Below are 21,940 nucleotides of genomic sequence, written 5' to 3'. Positions count from 1 at the left end.
CCGGCGGCAGCTCTCGGCTTGAGGCTCAGGTCCTACCTGTTTTGGCAGCACCCGGAGGTCGCCGTCATCCCGCTGGACCCTTATTATCCAGATATGTTCAGACTTATCTATCTAGCGAATACCGGCATTCCGGTTCCACATTTTGTTTTTTTAAGTGTCCATCGTGAGTCCGGTGTCGTAGAAAAGCAAAGCTGCATCAGCGGAGCACTCTTAACCGACGGTTTCTTTGCCATAACCACAATCTTTCTCTAACATTTGTCATATCGCCAGATGCGCAGACACCGCAGAGACACACATCATACATACGACATGAATGTGTTGTACACAAGGCTTGGCACCACGATTGCGGGTTCTGAATGTGACAACTGGGCAGTTACAGATGCCTCGACTTGTAGCTGACGGGGAAAGCGCACGAGCAAAGGTGAGCGGATTGAATTCCCTTGATTGGGACATTTTTCAGCGCAGCGTGAGCAGGGTAGATGACGTCTGGTTTTTTTTTCACTGCTGTTGTAGGTTCCCTTCTAATCCACAAGAGCGAGCTCACACACATCTGTAGGTGCAGTCGCGGGATCCCCGTGCCGTACTAATGACTCCGAGCCTGCCTCTATACGTACTGTATGCTCATCTCTGTCCTCAAAATCTGCACGTGTACACTTCATATCACATCATTTTTCTGCCTGTCAAAACCTCCCTCGGGTTGAGGACCGATGCCGCGCCAGCCAGAGAGCCTTCACGCTTTCTGGGAGCACCGTACACTGTTCAACAGTCCTGCCTGTGGAGCCGGAAGCCTTGATTTGTGTTTGACTCATTCCCCGTCTCTCAGCGGTCTCAGGTCGAAATTAGCGGTTCCTCGCTGAGAACACTGGCATTAGCCGAAGCTGATTGCAGGAAACCCGAACGCCTGGGCTCCGACCTGCAGACCCAGGTTCCTCCTGACCTTCCCTGTTAATCTGCGCTGTGACTTTGCTCTCCTGATTGCCACACTTTAGCCCTAATTGAGGGTTACGGGTCTGGAGAGGAGCGGGGGCGTTTGTTGGCTCCGTTGCCATGGACACTGAGCGTTGCTAGGCAGCCGGCGGGATGCCGTGGAAGCGGAGCAGCGGGTCAGCGAGGAGAGAGAGAGGGATGTGCACCCACTCATCTCTCGCACACTGACCGACACACTCTGCAGCAGAAGGGGGCACAGACAGAGGACGGAGAGGTAAATAAGACAGGCCGAGACAGACTGACTGACCATCAGATTGAATGAGCATCTTGACACGTACAGTAATATAATCAAACCGATTATGACGACTCAGTACGAGAACTTAAAGCTGCGCTAGAAAAGAGGTTTTTCAGGTATAAATCAAGTCGACTTAGGGCTTCACCTGAATAAACTGTCCCATCCTCACTGACGGAGACGCTGTAGATTCCCCTTCTCTTCCCAAAGTAAATCATGGTGCTGCTGAAGTGACACGTTGGAAATCTCCTCCACCCACGGACGGAACAGAGACCAAAAGCTCAAGAGAAAAGAGTGAGAGTCCTGTTCAGAGAAGTTGAAACGCATCTTTTCCCTCATTCCCGTCTTTGTTTTTGTTTGGTTTTTTTATGATTCCCGACCTTTTTACCTCATGACTCCTCAAAACGAAACAATGTCCACCTGCAACTCAAAGTCACATGTTGCACGTGTCTCAGTTATTTACGTTGTTGCACCAAAGAACGATTTTTGTTTCCATGTCAGATTGTTTCGTTTGAATCATTTCAGATCCCTAAAGTAGTAAAAGAGATAAGTCAGAAACCAATATAGAATTTCCGTAGCAATAGTTATGTATGTAACGACCCCTCAAGCTTATCTTGTGACCCTTTGGAGCGGTACCCAACCCTCAGGTTGGGAACCACGGCTCCCGTGTATCACAGCACAGAAGCTACAGGTTGGTAAACATTAGCATCCTCCTGCAGGGTTTGTGGCTATGAGAGTGCAGTTTCCGTGTAGTATGGATTTTATGTAGATGCATTAGAATAGAAAAAACATCCCCACTGCTTCAGACTGTGTGAATGCAAAACCCTTTTTTTGTAATTTGAAGCTGCCACCGATGTGCATTATTAGCCACCAGTTGCCCACTCCCACTTACAGGAGATGAAGAGCAGCTCGATCATCCCATTGGAGTGGCGTTTGTGTCCGCAGGATGAATGTAAGTTCAATATTCACTCTCCTTATAGCTATGATTTTGGTCTCTAACGACCCCTGAGAGACATATCTGGCTCTTTAGCTGCTAAATGCTCCGCTATCTTCACCAGCTGCTCTCAGACTGGGTCTGTCTGCTGTTAGCTGCTGAGGGCAGGTAGCGGACGGTGGATTTATCAGAGCTTGTTTGCTGAAAACCTGCTGTTTGCTGCTGCTGGAAACAGCGAGACTGAACCACGCAGCAAATATGCCAGAAAAAAAAAACAACTTTAAGCCAGTTGTTACTACAGGATTAGTCCGGAAAATATCCATTGAGGGTTGAGCCCAAAAGATTAGTTTCGGTCTTATCAGAGAGCGAAGGAGGTCGACATGATATGACCCAACATCTTTCCGATATCCGGAACCGCACAAACAGTTACATTAATCTTTTATGGAAAGAGAGAAAAGTTTGAATAGGATGGAGTGGATGGAAATGTGAAATTGGAAACATATCCAGAAACCACCGAGCTACAGAAGAGATCTGGCTAAAGTTACTTGGGCATTTCACATTTGCTGGTTCAAAAAGGATCTAACTAAAACCGCAAAGCCTCCAAAAATTGTCGCCTGACAAGCAATAAAAACGGCAGAGAGTAAACAGAAAAATAAACAAGGAGGGGAGAGGATTAGGCCAGACAGATAAGACAGAGATAGGGACAGGAAAGGGAAAAGTGAAAAGTGGAACTGTCAGAAGATAAAGAAAGATAAGGAAAGACAGAGAGAGGAGAGAAGATAAGAGCTAAAAAGAGAGTGTGGAGGATGTGAGGGTGGGGAGAGAGACTGAGAGCAAGTCCACACTTCTTGTTATTTTAATCTCAATTGAGTTTATACTTTTGATTTGGCAGAATTAAAAAAAACAAAAGCAGCTTCTGTGGTTCGCGGCGACAGGAGCGAGGGAGTTGCCGGCAAGAATAAACAGCAACAGACACTAGTGGCCAGATGAAAACAAGACATTAACTATGTAGAGGGTGCAAAGTTTCAAAGTTGACAATATTCCAGATGAATCTTTGAAACCACCTTTTAGAAGATAGACCTCCTCTCTTACTCCGTCTCCTCCGCTGACATTTCTCTAGTGTCTCATCTTAATTTTCCTCTCTAACATGGTCACAAACTTCTTAGAGTCACTCCTGACCCTGTTTGTAAATGCTGTTGTTTTAATCCCAGGGACGACAGTGTTGGTTGGTCAGTCCACCGGTTTGGTCCAGGCTGAAATATCTCATCAACCATTCGTGGTTTAAACTAATGCAAAAGACGTAAACATTGAATCCGTTTTGAATGGATCCACTTGTCATATACATGTGGACTTTTACATACTGTATACAACCTGCCTATGACGTTGTTGGTCCTCCGTGTGCTGCCAAACCAGCTCTTACCTGCCAAGGCACGGACTCTAGAAGACCTCTGAAGGTGCCCTATGGTATCTGGCACCAAGACAGTAGCAGCCGATCCTGTAAGAGCTGTGAATTTTGAGTTGGAGCCGTCACAGGTTGGATTTTTGTCCCAGCACATCCCTCGGATGTTCGACGGGATTGAGATCTGGGGGATTTGGAGGCCAGGGCAACGCCTTGAACTCATCGTCATGTTCCTAAAACCGTTCCCAAACAAAGTGCGCAGTGTGGCGGGGTGCTGAAAGAGGCCACTACCATCGGGGGAACACCATTACCATGAAGGCCTGTTCCCGGTCAGCAAAAATGTTTAGGTCAGTGGCAGGCACCAAACTGACTTCCACGTGAATGCCAGGACCCAAGGTCTCGCAGCAGAACACTGCTCGGAGCATCAAACTCCCTCCAGCGGCTTGTCTTCTTCCCACTGTGCATCCTGGTCCCATCACTTCCCCAGGTAAATGCTGCGCGCCCATGTGATGTAAATGAAGACGGGACTCATCGGACCAGACGACCTTCTTCCGTTTCTCCAAGTTCCAGTTCCAATGCTCACCCTTTGTGAGTATTTTTGAGGTGGACAGGGGTTGTCACGGGCCCTCTGACCGGTCTGCAGCTACAGAGCCTCATACGCAGCGAGGTGCAATTCACTGCGTCTGAATTCCTCCCATAGACGTCATTAAAATTTTCTGCTTCTTGCGCCAAAGTAGACCTCCCGTCGGTCCGGACCGGCTGCGGTAACCTTCGTTACATGAGCCGCCCAACACCCCGCCCACTGGGCTGTGGTTTGTGGTTTGTCCCTCCGGTGACTGCGAGCCCCCCACGAGCTTTCCTGTTTTTTTTGAGACGCCCAGTTTTTTTTTTCTGGGGGTTTGGGTTTTTTGTCAGGGTTACTCAGGTCTTCGCACCTGCACATTTCTCCCACATCCAACACACTGACTACGAGAACCGACTGTTCACTTACTGTCTGATGTTCCCCCGACCTCGACATCTTCCCTTGTTATGAGATAATCAACGTTATTCGCTTTGTCCGTGAGTGGTTTCATAGCTCAGCTCGTGTCTACTTGCGCTCACTCACAGTCACATACAGTACAGCCAGATGCCGTGCTGTACATTACATCTGTCGTATTACCTTTCCTCATGTTTTTTCTCCCTGTTAAATAAACCAACACGCATATAGATTAATGAATGGGTCGCAATCAGATTTTGTAGGGACGTTCATGGCCTCCAGAGGGGACCGATCCTACTGATGTGGGCGATCCAAACATTGGATGGATTACCGTGAAGTTTGAAAAAAGACATCCATGCTGTCACGCTAGCAGCTCCGGGGACTAAAAAAGAGAGTGCGAGATAAGGAGTGTGAGAGCAGCCTTGCAATTGACATAATGATACTGTATGGTTGCAAAAACAAGTCTTTAGGTTTTGATGAAATACAACCACAGTTGGGCCATAACGTAAAAAAAAAAATGTGAACACTGGATAAACCCATTGCAGGACGAGTCTTTGAACTTTTTCCATTAAAGGGTCATTCTAATACAGCAACTTAAAGTGTGTTGTATCGGTCAGGAGGTAAAAATCACACACACAAGCGTGTCTTCGCAGTGTCCAGATGAAAACACTAATCTAGCAGCTGGCGGACACAGAGCCGGTCCCAAATGGCGAGGTCACGGCCCTTGTGTGATCCACCAATATGGATTCCTGGGTCACGGCTTAAGCCTCAGATTTGGATAAATAAATGTACTTAAAGGTCTGCGTATCTGGCAAGTAGAAACAAATAGCAGATGTGTTTTGTTGCAGTTTAGACCATTTGGAGTGCAATATTGCATGATTATTAAAGTGTTTGAGGATTTCACCTTATGGAATTTGGATGAGCATATGTTTATCATGTAGGAGGAGCTACGGAGCCATTAGTTGGCATGAATGCACATTGGTTTACACAGATGGCCGTACAAAAAAGGCGGTTAACATGGCTTACATGTAACAAGTAGGACAGTTTGCATGTTGTGTAAAAGAGTCTTGGATCATTTTACAGAGGCTCAAACAAACACATGCGCCCCATAAACAGTGTCCCCGAAGCCTGATATATCTTATCCCTCTGTGCCAAAGAGCTCCATTGTTGTCCAGAGCCTAATGAAAACACATCAGTGAGCCAAACCGTTGCACTTGGTGACTTCACTACTACGAGCACACACACACACACACACACACACACACACACACACACACACACACACACACACACACACACACACACACTGTAGTTTATTTTGACTCAATCCCACACACACCGTCCTGCTGCTGGAAATACTCAATTAGAGCAACAAATGTGCATTAAATCTTACTTTTAGTAGTTGTAGTACAGAAAAGTACTGAGCCTTCTTTAAAAATGAAATTTCTCAGCCATTCTTACAGTGCGTTCAGAAAGTCTTCAGACCCCTTCACTTTTTTCACATTGTGTTATGTTGCAGCCTGATGCTAAAATCGTCTAAATTCATTTTTTCCCGTCATCAATCTCCACTTAATGCCAAATATTGACAAAGCCAAAACAGAATTTTATAAATTTTTGCAAATTGATTAGAAAGGAAAAACTGACATATCACATTGATGTAAGTTTTCAGACCCGTTACTATGAGATTTAGCTCAGGTGCCTCCCATTTCTATTGATCATCTTTGTGATGTTTCTACACCTTCATTGGAGTCCACCTGCGGTAAAGTCAACTGATTGGACATAATTTGAGACATGAGGTCGACACGCCTACCTGCAGAGCTCAGAGGTAGGACGGTGTCGAGGCACAGATCTGGGGAAGGCTACAAAAAAAAAAATTCTGCTGCATTGAAGGTTCCCAAGAGAACAGTGGCCTCCATAATTCTTCAATGGTGGAATGGCGGAACAACCAGGACTCTTCCTGGAGCTGGCTGCCCGAACAAACTGAGCAGACGGGGGAGAAGGACCTCGGTAAGAGAGGTGATCAAGAACCCGATGGTCACTCTGGCTGAGCTCCGGAGATCCTGTGTGGAGATGGGAGAAACCTGTACCCCAGCTTATAAATGGGCTTGGTTTCCAGTTATGTTCGTTTTATTATTCGTGGGATTGTGTGATTTGTGTGACAAACTTATCTAATTACACAACTTTAATGATAAAGGAGGAGTTTATTTACTATGACTGATTATGCGAGTTTAGAGCGAAGAGGAGTCTGGTATAAAATGGAGTCAACAAAGTAAAGACACAAATTAACGGGACTGTCTTTTTTTTGTAGTGGATCAGAAAAAGAATCAAAATTATTGTGACTGACTCTCTGTTGTTGAAGCAAGAAACCAGCTTGGTTTTTTGCCGCAACTTCAAATTTTATTGCTGCTATTTTATATTTCTGAGGCCTCGTCACCCTTATTTAAGTCAAAAAGTGTAAAGTTGGCCTTTTCTGGAGTATGGAGAGCGCTGTCCTACAGGTCCCTCCAAAATCCGCCATAGGTGTTGGGCTGGGTCGAGGTCTGGTGACCGTGACGTCCATCGCATACGATTCACATCGGTGTCATACTCGTCAAACCATTCAATGAGCCCTGTGTCCGTCGTGGCACCATCTGCAATCCTAGTTTCTGACTTCATGTTTTTCCTTCGGCTTTCCCATCTGTACATTACTGCGTGTTAGTGAACTGTACAGTAACGTGTGTGCATGCATGTCGCTGCCTGGGTTTAACTCTGCTGCTGCAGCTGCTGCTGCTGCCGCTGATGGTGTTTCACAGCTCAGGGAGAGGATTTTGAGATGAAATGTGTGAAAATTCATGGCAGCGTGTAAGTGTGGAGACCCACACTCAAAGTTCAAGCTGCAGCAGGTCATTTTGCATGCTAGTGTCTTGGTATGACTCCTCCCTGCGGCTCTAACTTCTGTTATTATGAGGTGTTTGTAAAGTGTGTCTTATCATTCATAAAGGAGTAGGTACACATCACTCACAACTCATTTCCCTGCTGTTGTAAGACTCCTGTAGATAATGCTCACACATTTGCTCTGCACTCTGATAATTCTAACACCCACTGTGTGTCTGATGTCTGTTGCTTATCTCCTTTCTTTTTGGTTTAGTTTTCTTTGTTTGCTCGTTTAGTTTGATTGTGTTAATAGCTGCAGCTTTAGGCTTGACATTTCATGCTGATTCAGGCAGACTGCAGGCTATGAGAGTAATAGCCATTTATCCACATACCACATTGGTTTAAAATGGTTTTAGCTCTTTATTTCACAGTCTACTCATTCAGGACTGGGTTACTGAATGCCAAACTAACATTATGATCAAATTTATTGACGACACCACGGTGAGTGGCCCGTAAACTCGGGGATGAGAGGGGTGGAGGATCTGTCTTACTGTCACCACAATCAGCAATTTGCATTTTTCACTGGAACTACTTTTTACTCGGGGAATATAAAAACTGAACAACGTGGACTTTGTTTCTAGAAAGATACGCTCATGTCGAAATGATCAAATATATATTTTCAGTGATCTGAGAACCAGGGGTGAAATTTCACTCACTTTCATCGTACTTGGGCGGCAGAAGAAGTTCAGGATACCCCAGCAGATCGGGAACATTAAACCGGAATCTGTATGCACGGTCCGAGATCGCGCGGGAGAACAAGACTCTCAACTCTACTTGCATCCACATCGCTTACGAGCAAAACCATATTTCACACTGTCTAAACTATTCATTTTCTTCAAGCCAGCCCTCAACCTCCCGCTGTCCCCCACGTATTTGTTTCAGTGTATGCCGCAAGCGACAGCAGTTATGTTTTCCGTTTGGTGGCACCGTTGGGTCAATGATACTACGAATTAAGCGGACAAAAACGGTCTTGATTGCAGTAACTGTGAAAATGAAGCAGTTGATGATATGCATCCTGTTTTGGTTCAGATGATTCATGCGCAGTATTTGAGCATGATAATGACAGTGACAATGACCATGTTGCAATAATCACAAGACTATGATTGGTGATTGCTGTGCTGACTAGTTTGTGCTGGTAAATACTAATGATTGAGAAGTTGCAGCAACCTCTGCGTGACACTGTACAATATTGTACAATCGGGAAAAATACCTAAGATTTCAGGAGGAGTCTTTTGGCATCTGAGCCAGATATCTGATTAACGTTTCCTGCTGCAGCCTTGAGAATATCTTCACTTGGTTGCGTCTCGGCATGGTTTGGAAACCGGCTTGCAAAATCCCTGCAGGCTTCCAAAAGGTAGTGAGCAGAGGAAGCATGACAATGATCGGATCTGACCTGCCGTCATGTCTTTATCATTTATGTATATATATAAAAAATAAAGCCTCAAATCTCGTTGGACCACCCAGTTCAGCACACGTTCCCGCTTCTGCTCTCGGTATCGCACTAGCAGCCGGGTTAAGAGTTTCTTAGCAAAATTCAACAGACTGAACAGCACATGTGCACACACACGTGAAGTATATGCACTTCTAATAATTCTATGAATGTGTTCAGTAATTAGAGTCATGATTTTATTGCTTCTCTGCTTCAGGGCATTGTTTCACTGTTTATTGTCGGCCCAAGTCGGCAGTGCCTGGGCACCAGATTGTCAAATCTGAATCAAACAAGCATCCAAAGCATCCATTCTAATGGGTCCATGAGGCGGCAAAAAGACAAAGCAGTGGTCTGAGCTAAATGCTAACGTCAGAGTACTAACATGCCCACAACCACAATGCTAACACGTTGCTGCTTAGCAGGTATAAAGTTCACCATTTTCACCATCTTGGCTTAGTGTGCTAGCACGCTAACATCTGCTAACTAGTACAGCTGTATGGGAATACTATAGGCTGATGGGAATGTCGTTTGACCGGGCGTTTGTGCCAGACGAAAAGTCTGAACGTGTCCCCTTCAGTCTGGGCCAAATGTCATGGCAATCCATTCAGGAGTTGTCGACGGAGATCCTCAAAAACGTTTCACCTGCCATCACAAGAGTGAGCCTCAAGGGGGCGCTTGAGAAAAGCGCGGCGAATCACCGAAGTCGCATGGATTCATCCTGTAAAGAGCCTAGAAGATCTCATGGAATTCCAAGTTAGTGAGTTATTTCGGCCAGGAAAAGGAGGCGGACCGACGGACCGACAGACCGCCTCGCCACCCCTGGAGCCACACCACCGGCACTGCTAAAAATACCATCGAATGTTTCCCAAACTCACCTCTTTGCTTTATTTTTTTCCTCCTCCTCTTTCAGGAGGAATGACTTACGATTTAAGAGCAGCTCTCCTCGAAAAGATTTTGAATGATTGCACAAACACGGAGCAGCTCTCAGTATGCTTCACATTAGTTATTCATTCAAATTGCAGCTCCACTCGATTGCATAACAACAGGTAATTTTTGCAGTCCTCTCCAGCCATTGTGACCTTACGCCCTGCCGAACACATTAGCAATCTTCCAGAGTGTTGGGAGCTTAATTTTCGGGCTGAAGGACAAAAGGGGGTTATTGATTGATTCCTGTTTATGGCTGTGAACTCTCTGCTAAATATGACCGGCTGAGCCTATTGTTCGTCCCAGAGCTACAGTTTAAAAAAAACATGAGCTCGAGCAACAAAAACAACATGGAGACACTGACATTTTGCGTTCGTGTTAAGAATGCTTTTTCTTTTTTTTCTTTTCATATACCAAATGGTCAGAAGTCTGCACACACCTGATCACTACACCCGCTTGTGATAGCTGAACATGTTTTCATAAAGCAGGGGCGGTTGTCCCGCTGCTGCTGCAGCGGCCGCCACTCCTCTGCTCTCAGTCTTTCCACCAGATGTCGAACCTGCTGCAGGGACTTGTTCCCATTCAGGAACGAGGCGCAACACTGACGTCGGGAGATGAGGTCTGGCTCACGGCCTGCGTTCCAGTTCATCCCGAAGGTGTTGGATGCCTTGGATGCAGACCAGTCGAGTTCTTACTCACCGAACTGGGAAGACCATTTCTTCATGGAGCTGGCTTCGTGCAGGGGGACACCGTCATGGTGAAGCGGGGAAGGAACAAGCACAAACCGCTGACACAAAATTAGGAAGGACACTGTCTTAAATATCATTGTAGACCGCTGCATTGTTTAACTGTAATTTACTGTATTTATGTTTGTTTTTTTTAGATCACGTGGTTTCTTGAGGCCGCGTCCCTGCTGTTTGTCCTCAGTTATCCTGCATCGACAATCGTCCCGCACTGTTTTCAACGCCATGTGGTGAAACTCAAAAAAAAAAAAAAATGTTCCACCACTTGGACCATAAAGTTCCTAATCAGCCAACTAGAAACAGACCAAGACCAAAGGCAGATAAAAGTATGTGGACAGGCGTGACATTGAAACAATATGAGACATGACGCAGATGAACAGGCACACTGAAAATGCTCCAGACTGCTTTTTAGAACAAACATTCGGCCCCTCGGGCTCTTTGCTTGACTTTATATTCAAACAACTGAAATATCTGGAAGTGCACATCATTAAAACACTTTTTCAGCCGTACAGTGACGAGGCGCCTGACCTCTTCGCGTCTCGCTTCAGCTCGGAAAATCAATCATAATATGAAAAGAGTGTCTTGCATGTGGTGAACTGCTGTTCACCGAGCCAAACGATTCGGCGTTGCTTCAACAGGGGGCGCCAAACAGTAGTTATTAATTGGGCTGAATGAAAAGTCCTGCTGGCTGACATTGTTCTGAACAAAAAAAAAAATCCTACTCATGTCAGGATCTGTGCTCTGCAGTAATGACGAACTTCCACTATTCAGGTGTTGACTTAGATCAGAGCAGGACTGGTAGCTTCCAGTGTGACACTGGATCAGCCATAGACAGGGGTTCTGGCTCCTGGTTCCAGACCGTGGTCCGGCTGAGCCGGGTTGTCGTCGTTTTCCCGCGGCATTTTCCCCGACCCCGGGGGCCAGGGCGGGCCGACCGCTGGACTACCCGGCCGTGCACGCGGGGCGGCGCGAGGGGAAGACAGCGGGACGTCCATCTGACTGCTGCGATGCTCCCTGGAAAAAACCCCCCCCACGGCATAAGCTCCTTATGTAAAGCAGAAAACACTGTGTAATCTCCCTCTGTGCTGCTGCCTCTCTCAGGCTCTGCGTCTGAGCCGTTGTCACCACCACTGCTACGCCACTAGTTACTTCATTACTCTTAGTTCTCCCTTTTTTAAATATTTCATGAGGTGATTTTTTTCATTTAGTGGCACCATATTCAGCCCCCCCCCTCCCTCGCAGCAGGAAATGTTTCCCCTGGCCTCCTCTCCCTCAGCCGGTCAGGTTTCCCATTCTGTCTTATCTCAAGTCGCGCCCCTGATTTCGGGCCTGCGAGGGGGATTCCGGTGTGAATGTGCAGAGTCCTGCGCGCTCCCTCTGATGTCAGTCGCACGCCGAGGCCGTAAAAACGCGGGAGCGGAGCCAGCCGTCCCTCGCCGCGCGCTGCATCGCTCGGGGCCCCGGGCCCCGGGCCGCGCGCCGCTGCACCTCTGTCTCGGCGACCGCGCATCGCAATCCGGCAGGCGTCAGAGCACATGCTAACACCCGGCGTAAAACTGTATTTGGACGCGACCGTGCGCATTTGGTAACATTAAGAAAATGACGTTAGTAGGGTGAAAAATAAAGTGAAGCCATTTTCTCATCCACAGGTGCAACTAACAGTGATGACTGAGACGTTGTTGGGTATTTTAAGTCTTCATGTATTTTGTTGTCATCTTCCAGTTTCGTGTTCTGTCATTTACTGTCTCACCAAAGTCTGTTGTATAGTTTAGACGGATTCTTGACCTGACTTCATTAGAACGACCAGTTTTGGAGGTTGGACTTTTCTTTTTTCTCTCCTCAAGTACCATGTGTTCTGGTTTGCTGTGCTACATTCCAGCACATACACCACGTCCCCCGACGCCACTCGTGTCATCTCACAGTTTCCCCCCCTTGGGTCTGACCTGGGGTCAAAAATCCGCACAGGGCCCCAAAACGGCTGAGGCCGACCGTGCACGCGGCGCGTGCTTTGGACGGGGACGCGGTCATAAAAAACCGGCAGAGCAGCCGAGTTTCGGTTTACGAGTTGGCAGCGATGGAACCTCACCACGGTAAGTACATTTCACCCAGTGATGTACTTTAATACACTTCTGAGGTACTTGTACTTTACCTGGGTATTCTCTTTTTTCTGCTACTTCTTCTTCTACGCCACCGTGGTCCGGAGGGAAAATACTCCTCGTCTTTTTTTACGGAACCACGCTGATCCGACAGCCGGTCGGCTCGCGACGGCGAGCCGGGGCTGCCTGTCGCATTTCACGTTTTCAGGCGCCTGCACGTTGTCGGCGGCGCCGCGAAAGAGAAAATTGCTCCTCTGAAACTTCGTGGTTTCACTTAAGCAACGGGTCAAAGTATCTGATATTTCACAACAACAAAAAGAAAAACCCAATATTAGGGAAATGTCCAAAAACGAAAGAGATTTATGTGTCAGAACTTTGTTTTTTCTTTTCTTTCTCACCCACTTATCATCTCGAGGCCCTTTGGAGGGGCCCCACCCCCAGTTTTTATCTTTTTTTTTGGGTGGGGGGTCCTGGTTACAGCTACAGCAGTGGCACGCTTGCTTGTGCATCGTTGCCATCGGCGTTGGCGGTACAGTCTCAACACATGACGAACTTCGTGACCTTCGAGAGCGGAGGGCTCACTTCAGGACCGCCTTGGCTTTGGCCGGGCGTCCCTAATAAACCGCCACCCTTTCTTCCTGCTTTCACATTTGGGCCCCCCCCCACCCCAAGCCAGGCCATGTGCTCCACGCTGACGTGACGCGACGTCGCCCGGGGCACACGCGGTAAAAACTGGAAATAATGAAAACGCGTAGAACTAAACTCGTCGCTCTCCGCGAGGCCGGAGCTCGCGAGACGGTAAATCTCCGTCACGCTCCTCGCGCCCGGCTCGGTCTCTGTCACTGCGCCGTCGCCCTCTCCCTCCCTGTAAACATCGTGTTCCTCCGCCGAGAACGGAGAAGGTAGGGCTGCGGGCGCTCGCGCGAAGTTACGGCCAATAAAATGCTGAGTTTTTATTTTATTCTGTTTTCAGTCACTAGTTTAAAACACGTGGCATCTGTGGACAAAGCGAAGAATGAAGCCGTGTAATGTTTGGGGTTCGTGACTGACAGGATACCGAATACACGCTGCCGTCCCGGCGGTTGCCACGTAAATGTCCCAACATTATCACGTCAATTACTATTATTATTAGTATTATTTCTTAACTTCTTGAAGTCGGCGGCCGAACTCCAGCGACAGCGGCCGCGCCGACCGGGCGCCCGGATTTCGCGCTCGCTTTCGCGCCGGGGACGGCCGCGAGAGGCGGACTCGCCGCTCTTCAAAAGACACGCCGAGCGGAGGGATACGACGCCTCGACGCATGACGTCGCCCGTCGGCGCCCCCCCCCCTCCCGCCGGCGCAGCTCACCTTCCACCGACTCCGCGCTGGCGAGCTGATTGGCGGAGGCTGCGCGCACCGGCGGCTCCCATTGGGCCGGGCCCGCGTCGATCACGGAGCGGTTGCCACTCAGGATAGATTAGGCACCATTTGCCATAACTAAATAGTTACATTGTACATCAAGTAGGAAGATTTTTTTTTTTTTTTTTAAATCGGTGCCTCACCGCGCTCGGCGGAGAGTTACACTTCGTCCTCGTTTAAGCCGCGTGTGCGTCTTGAAGGCAACAAAGTGTGACGTTTGACTCGGCCGTCTCCCCCAAACAGATGTGGATACACCGCTCGGGTAAGTCACTCTTCGCCAGCTCGTGTCCGCATTTCACGTTTTCTTTTTTTTTGTTTTTTTTTCCTCCCCCCCTCCCTCTTCCCGTGTTGGTCGGGCAGCTCTTGACAGCTGTGGGGTCCGGACGCCAGGTATTTGCGTGTTTGTGTCGGAGTTGGTAACTGCCACGGCGCCGTCGGCCGCGGGAACTCTCGAGGAGGCTGTGCACGGCGCTCGCCGCGGAGCCGCGGTCTCCCTCGGCGTCTCCGCGTGGTTCACATCAGCTTTCTCGCCGCTGTCTGTTCGCGTGTTTCTCTCCCGCAGATCTTCCGCCAATAACGTCTCGCAGCCGGTGGGTCCGAGCGCTGTGCGTAATAACACTCCATTAGGAGCTGTCACAAACGATTTACGTCAAGTGTCAGCCAGGTTTCGACGCGATTTCTCTCCCTTTCCGCCAGCGGATCTCATCTCGGAGAAAAAGCACGTCCAGTTCATCGGCAACTTTTGCGCGTTAAATGACATGTTTACAGCGCAGCTGGAAGTGTGAGAGGGGAGCGCTGTTTTGCCTCAGGAAAACTGGAGTGAGTGCTGAAATTATTTATATACATGTATAAATTTATAGTATATATTATATATGCATATATTATATATATATAAAAAATATATACATAATATAAATATATATATATATATATATATATATATGTGTATATATGTGTGTGTGTGTATATGTGTGTGTGTGTGTGTGTGTGTGTGTGCGTGCGCGCGTGTGTGTTGGGTGATTTCTATTGTGTCGGTCAAATAATTTTATGTCTCTTTCATGAGCCCATTTCCGACAATTGTGCTCTCATTGCTGTGCGTAATTGCTTTTCTCCCGGGAGAGAGTGCCATCAAACTTCTAATTTCCTCCTCCAACCCGGAAACCATTTCTGCTCGTGGAAGCAGCCCCGTAATGATGTTATCAATAAACCCGAGTAAACCTCCCGTCAAGTCAGCTCGGGGATGTTTTATCTGTATTTTATTTTTTTTCTCTTTCCTCGGAATGAGAAGTGCACCCTTTTCAGGTGGCTTTTCCACATCCGGCACTGGTTTTGGCAGCATCTCAGGGAGGCAGGTGACCTGGATTAGAGGGCGGCAAGACAATGAGAATATGTCTCCGGAGAGAAGTCTCACATGTCAGGAGGCAGGAGGAACAGTTATCTATTACATCATGATCTAGTGCGGCAGAGGGATGTGCTGCGACACGGACGCACGAGTGTGTCGGCGGCGGCTGCAGGTGAAGTCCAGGTGGCCAGAAAGGTGTCGCGGGAGATCCCGGGGGCAGGCGGTCCGGATAAGGGTGCCGAGCGGTGCGGTCAGGGCAGAGCAGATCGGTGGTTCTTGGTGAGCGTTTGGCAGAGGGACGAGTTCGCCTCGGAGGCTTAGGGGAAACACAGACGAGCGTGTGTCCAGATTAGAGAGGTAACACAGAGATGCAGGAGGGCAATGGCTGATGGGATGGACGGTAGAGAGGAGGGTCTCGTGTCTGGCAGGACGATCTCAGATTTGAGTCCACAAAATATACCCCAACATACAGATGTGTCCCGCAGAAATGTTACCGAATCCCTCAGTTCAAGTAGCAGCAGATCAGAGGGCCGGAGGCATTAGCCGAAGGTTAAGATCCGAGATTCCTGTGTTGAATGAAACCTGCTTTACCGGGCTGGTACACAAAGTCAGGTTTTGTCCCTGGAAGTGACCAATTAGAGCCCAGCGGGGGTCCAGAGAGAACTGGACTTTCCAGCATCAGATCAGAAGAAGTCGCGCTGCTCGGACGGCGTGTTATCACCTCTCGTCTTGTGAACACAACGCTGGCTGAGGCTCCCATCACCCCCAACCGCTACCGGCCAGAAACCGAGTTCTGCAGCCGAGAAACCTACACATGTTTTTCCTAAAGCTCAACATCTTCAAACTCATACTTGTTTGAGAGTTTGCTGCTCATCTCAGGGCAAACGGGCAAAATTGGTCAAATTTCCGTGGTAGGACTGCAGAGTTAAAATACTGTGACTGGGCAATACGACACTAGATCCCAAAAATGTGGGTTTAACTACCTTGATCAACGGTCTTTGGGTGATGCGACGTGGGTTTTCAGGCACTGCAAGCTTAGTGAATGCCGCGGTGGACATATCAGAGCCTTCAGAACAATCAGAGTTTCCCCAGAGGCCCATGTGAACTCCGTTTGCAATGGGAAGCTTGTGATCGTGATGTGACATGAACATGGCATTAGGGGTTGCAGACCATGAACCACAAATCTCTCGTTATTTTCTGTCATCTCCCCGCTCACCCTCTCTAATAAAGGCATAAAAGTGGAGAGACGGGAGGTTTGTGTCGGCCCCTTTTTCTTGTTCTTGTTTTTTTTTTTTTTTTTTGTCCGAGGTCTGAGTAAAGTCAGGGGTTTGGCTGACAAACAACAAGATGTTGTCAAGATGTCAAAGGTAATGGGAGCGAGAGAGTCTCTGTCCCTCCTCGAGCCTTTGGAGGACTCTCCCTTCCCTCTTGTACTCGCATAGGAACACAGTCCATAAATTGGACAAAATATTGTATCTGGACTTGTTCAGTGAAAAGGGGCTTAAGCTCCAGATAACTTATGGGCTCAGCTCCAGTAATGGGCTTTTGTGTCCCTGAGAAGCGTGACTGCAGCCCAAGCTGTACGCCGCTCTCATCAACAGAGCAAAGTGCCGTGCCAGGACAAAACTTAAGGAGACAGTTTTCAGACAGTTTTTATAGTGAAAATCGTCTTGGAATTAATTCCGCTCAACATCCGTCCAAATTCACCGAGTCAGGCTTTGCCACAGAGTGGAGGTTTGCGAAGAAACGGGACTGGGATTTGGTTTTTTTCTTGCTGGAGCTCAGCCATGTGCTCCATCGTGTGCTCTGTTGGCTACAGTCAAAACACAGTGGGGGGAAAAAAAAAAAAACCCAACCCCCCGCCCCCCTCTCTCCTTGCCTCTGCTAATTTGAGGAAGTACAATCATTCTCTCCTGCTGCAGCTTCCTGCTGAATTGCAGACACAGGCAGTCCAGACATTACAGAGAGCGTCGGCGTCTGTCAGAAGCACGAAGAAGCGGCAGAGTGCGCCTAAGTGCGCAGCCATGTAGTTTCTCACGTGTAACAGCACATACAAATGAAGTTCGTTTTAGCGTGGGCGCCCAGATGTGCGCGTTCAGGCTGCGGCCGCTGCTTATTTTCATGATCGATTCATCTACTGATTGATAATGTGTCAGAGCCCACGGAGACAGCTTCAGATGTCTCGATTCGTCTGGCCAACAGTGGAAAACCCATATTTATTTCATTTAGTGTCATATGTGGCAGAGAAAAACCGGAGAAGCTGGAACTAGTGAGTGTTAGTTTTAGTTTTATAAATGACTTAATCGACGGTTGCTAGTTAATTTTCAATCACCTTACTATCTTTAAAGCTCTATTTGAGTCATACGTCACTCACTGAATTTGATTTTGATTGTTAAATTGTTATATTGTTTTATGTTATAGATAGCCATTTGCTTTCGGGATTGGTAAAAGACCCGGATTCATGAAACACGTTTGTAACAAATCTGTTGTCTACTTTTTTTACGAAACATATTTAAGGAGTTGAGATTGAAAGTTCATTCTCGACCTTGGAAACAGCGGCGACACATCGAGCTGTTATGGAGCTTTTGATCGTACCACATGATCTTCCTTAGCGGATGGAATTTGCCCAATTGACCGTCTGTTTCTGTTTTTTGTAACTAAAATAAATCTAAATTAGACGGATGAAATGATTCAAATTCAGTTTGAGGATTTGAAACTGATTTTAGATTCGATTAGCCTCGAAACGACGAGTTGATCAGCGGAAATGAATCCGCAAAATCTTTGAAAAAATTTGATTAAGTCATTTATCGGAGAAAAATGCCAAACATTCGATGGTCGAAGCTTCTCAGATGTTTGTCTCTGTTTTGCTTTTAGACTGTCGGTCAGACGAAACAATGGACGTTTAAGACGTTACCTTGGACTTTAGAAACATGTGATTGCCATTTTTCAGATCATGTCATTATCAGTGGACTAAAACACAATCAAATCCCAGCCCTACATACTGGTGTTGTTAAAATGAAGACTCTAGAGAGGAGAACTGAGCAAGGGCCGAACCAAACCTCTGAATTAAACTAAAGAGAAAGTGAGCAGCTACGCATTCATTCCCCGGCACATTTTCCAGGGCTCTCCATGAGTCAGGGCCCTCCCGGCTTTCACAGTGGAACGCGGGACTTTTGGCGTGCGCTGTAATTTTAACTGGGGTGTAATTTTCACTAATCAATGTGTTTGTTGGCCAGGCTGAGTATTGATGGGCTTTAATCACTGCTGAAGCCAAGGCTGCAGTTAGCTGGTCACAGCAGAAAAGGACATCAGCTCGTGCTAGAAGTTGCAGGTTCATTTTTATACACCAGCACCAGGGAAACCGGACAGAAAGCAGAGAAGAAAGCTGGTGGGTTCTGGTGCTGGATAGAGGCAAGCTGTGGTACCGCTGTGTCGCGCAGGGCGAGTGTCCTGCCACTTCGTTGATTTGGCTGTTTACCTTTTCAGCTCAGCCGTGTTCGAGAGAACAGCCTCAGTGTTGGACGTGCGTTTTCTGTGTGCTCGCCTGCAGCTGACCCGTGCTCTCGCCCCGCGGTGGAGAAACAAAATCCGTGCGGGGAAGGCTCGGACATGCTACGTGCACCACCACGTCGTTTGCCAACCGCTATAAAAATGTAAGAAGTAGAGCAAGAAGAGGCATTTTTGACGGCTGGCATCTTCATCTCTCCCGAGCGTCGGCGGGATTTCTCTCCAGGAGCTCAATGCCACTTGGCCGCCAGAATCCTACGAATGTGGGTAACGCCGGATCCCTACGCTCCACCCCTCCTCAAAGCAAGTATCCATTTTGTTATCTGTAGTATGCGCGGTCGGTGCACTTGCTAGGCGCACAGTCTGTGCGGTCACCAGTTTTGGGCCTCGCGGACGTGGGTAGGTGATGACGGTGACGTCGTGCGCACACGCGGACATGGAAAGTACGAATTGGCCATAAGCCGGTTTAGACAGTCGGGCCCCCTTCGCAGCTGTCACACGGAAAGCCTCACACCACAAACCGAGCTCCGTTCGAAATTACTACCTGCTCTGCTCGCGCTGCTTTCGCGGCCTCTTTTGTGTGCCGATTCCAAGGCAGATTCTGTCCATGGCTGTTCCCACGCTGAGCGAAGAGAACAGGAAGAACTCAGCCGCACAGCAGGCCTCTGCCTTCTGCTATTATGGCTATGATTCAATCAGCGCAGAGCAGCGCTTTACCCCAGCACATTGAAAGAGGGAAAGAAATGTGCTCACTCCCTCTCCGTTAATGGAACTTAAAGCCAAAGGTGTTTTTGTAGAAAGAGCAGACCATCGGCCAATTAATGTGGGATGCAGCAGCAGCATGCCTCACCTCACAATCCAGTCTCCCCCAGCTGCGATTTCAAAATGGCCTCCCTTCTGTGCTTGCAGCCAGAGAAGCAAGCACCACGCAGGGTGGAGGAATCAGACCGGGTGAGATTTGCCTCTCCCGATGCTGCTGATCACACCTACCGTTTGTTTTCTTTGGCCTAAAGCAGAGTGGGGAAGCTAACGTGCCACAGTTTGGGAGTCGATTCATTTTCACTTTCACATGCCCAAACTGGAAGCAAAGTAGAAGCGAGGCGTAATCACTGTAGTGATTTTCAGTTGTGCCGATACAAATAGTCAATTATTCTACTAATTGAGCAACTGAAAATTAATTTGCAGCAATTTCAGCTTGATTAATCGTTTGACAAAAAAAAAAAGCTGTTATTATGGAAGCTGAGAAAACTCTTCCGAGGAGACTTTTTTTCGCCAAACTAATATTTCCAAAGTCAAGAACGAACCCTTAAGCTCATTTGACTAATAGTTAGAATAATTGGCCTTTATCACAAAAAAAAAAGTAACAAATATTTGGAGCCTCTAGCTTCTGCATTTGCAAGTTTTTCTGTGTTCCCTATTATTAGAAACCGAATCCCTTTTGGATTTTTTTAACTCACACAAAGTAAAAAATTAGAAGACGACATGTGCTCCGGGAACGTGTAATAGGCACTTGTTTTCTGAGACTAGACTGTGTATCGACTGATGAACAGATAATGAAAAAAGCACAGACGTACAGATGTAATTGCTTTGAGTTATGAAACACTTTTCATGAAGTTTCATCATGCCAGGCTAGCAAGTCTGGAAATTTAAGAAAACAGAATGAGCTGAATGGATCTGATTCCTGTGTTTTTGGCTGAGCCTGACACTGCTCTGCTCCGCTATAGTTTCCCAGCTTTTATTTTCACACCAGCTGGGCACACTTGTAGGAAAAACACTCAGTCTAAGCATCTGTCCTGCTCAGTCTGTGGTTTGTGTTTGGTCCGTTTTCCAAAGCCCCCAAAACCTGCTTTACTAGATGTCAATATCTACCTCAGTCTACCAGGAAAGCGCGTGAAACTCCAAGTGCATGTAGCGGATGTAGGCATTCCCTCTTTTTGAAGCACATCGAATGGGGTTGAAAGAGGATGGGGAGTCGTATTGTCTTGGGTCAAAGAGAAGTAACTTTGTCCTATTCAGTTTTGAAAACCGTCAGTCTCACCTTCCTAAAAACCCTAAGTCAAAGTTATAAAGTGCTCCAGAGTTTGAATAAAGGGCCATGCGCGTGCAAAAACTAGCATTAACTGCTTGGTCAGATTCTCACTGTAGAAATTCCCAGGTTTCAATCTGAATTTCTGTATTGCTAAGTATGGCTTAGTGTTTTTAATGAATGTGAAAAAGGTTTATATCCAAGGCATCAAAGACGGTATCTGTAGCACATGTCAAGCATCATATTTCCATCATACTGAAATTCTTTAGCCCCTTATATGACTAGTAGATTAATGGATTAGTTGATTGTCACAATGTTAATCAGTAATCACAGTTTTCGAGCAAAAATGACAAAGGTCTGCCTGGTTCTAGCTTCCTTAATGTGAATATTTGCTAATTTGCCTCAGTCGTCTATGACGGTAAATGGAATTTTTGCATTTCAAATGGAAAAAATAAGCAACTTGAAGAAATCATCTGGGCCCTGGAGATTGTCTTGGACATTTTTTTACAATTTGGTGACATTTTATAGATCAAACAAGTTTGAAAATAATCTTTAGATTAATTGATAAAATGATTATTATTGAAAAATCATTAGTTATAGCCCTAAAAAAAAAAAGAAAGTCAAGAAACCCGGCCCTACACACATGGTGTAATCATTTCCTCATTGTAGCCTGGTTGGAGGTATTTGACAACATGGTGTCCCTGCTCTGACCCTCGGGGCTGGAGTGAAGGATTAGGGTCGAGAGAAGCCGGAGCTGCAAGGCAACAAACCGCCTTACTTACACAGAACTAATCCATGCCCTCCAGCAAGCTCTTAATTGAGCCATCATCAGCTGCTGATCTACGGGTTAAACGTCAATTAAGGTAATGAGCAGAGGGAGGAGGAGGGCGGGCGGGGGGGGGGGGTCTTCCGACCAAGGGGCAGGGAGGTGATGCAGACCGACCCTGAGGAGGAGGAGGAGGAGGAGGACTAAAGTGTGAGTTTTTCTGTGAAGTGGTAGCTTAGCGAGCGGGGTGGTTTTGTTTTTGAGCCGT

The 21,940-nt window shown here is 47.3% G+C and overlaps 1 protein-coding gene across 1 annotated transcript in view; it reads left to right on the top strand.

The window, feature by feature from the left end:
* The first annotated feature begins 14,183 nt into the window (after positions 1 to 14,183).
* mef2d (myocyte enhancer factor 2d) overlaps positions 14,184 to 21,940 on the top strand; it is a 93,293-nt gene continuing 85,536 nt past the window's right edge. The window contains exon 1 of the mRNA XM_040117460.1: positions 14,184 to 14,293. The gene's annotated coding sequence lies outside the window, so the exon portion shown is untranslated. The remainder of the gene's footprint in view (positions 14,294 to 21,940) is intronic.

This window comes from Xiphias gladius, chromosome 22 (genome assembly GCF_016859285.1).
Source record: "Xiphias gladius isolate SHS-SW01 ecotype Sanya breed wild chromosome 22, ASM1685928v1, whole genome shotgun sequence".
Classification (NCBI taxonomy): Eukaryota; Metazoa; Chordata; class Actinopteri; order Istiophoriformes; family Xiphiidae; genus Xiphias; species Xiphias gladius.
This window is presented reverse-complemented; position numbering and strand designations above follow the sequence as displayed.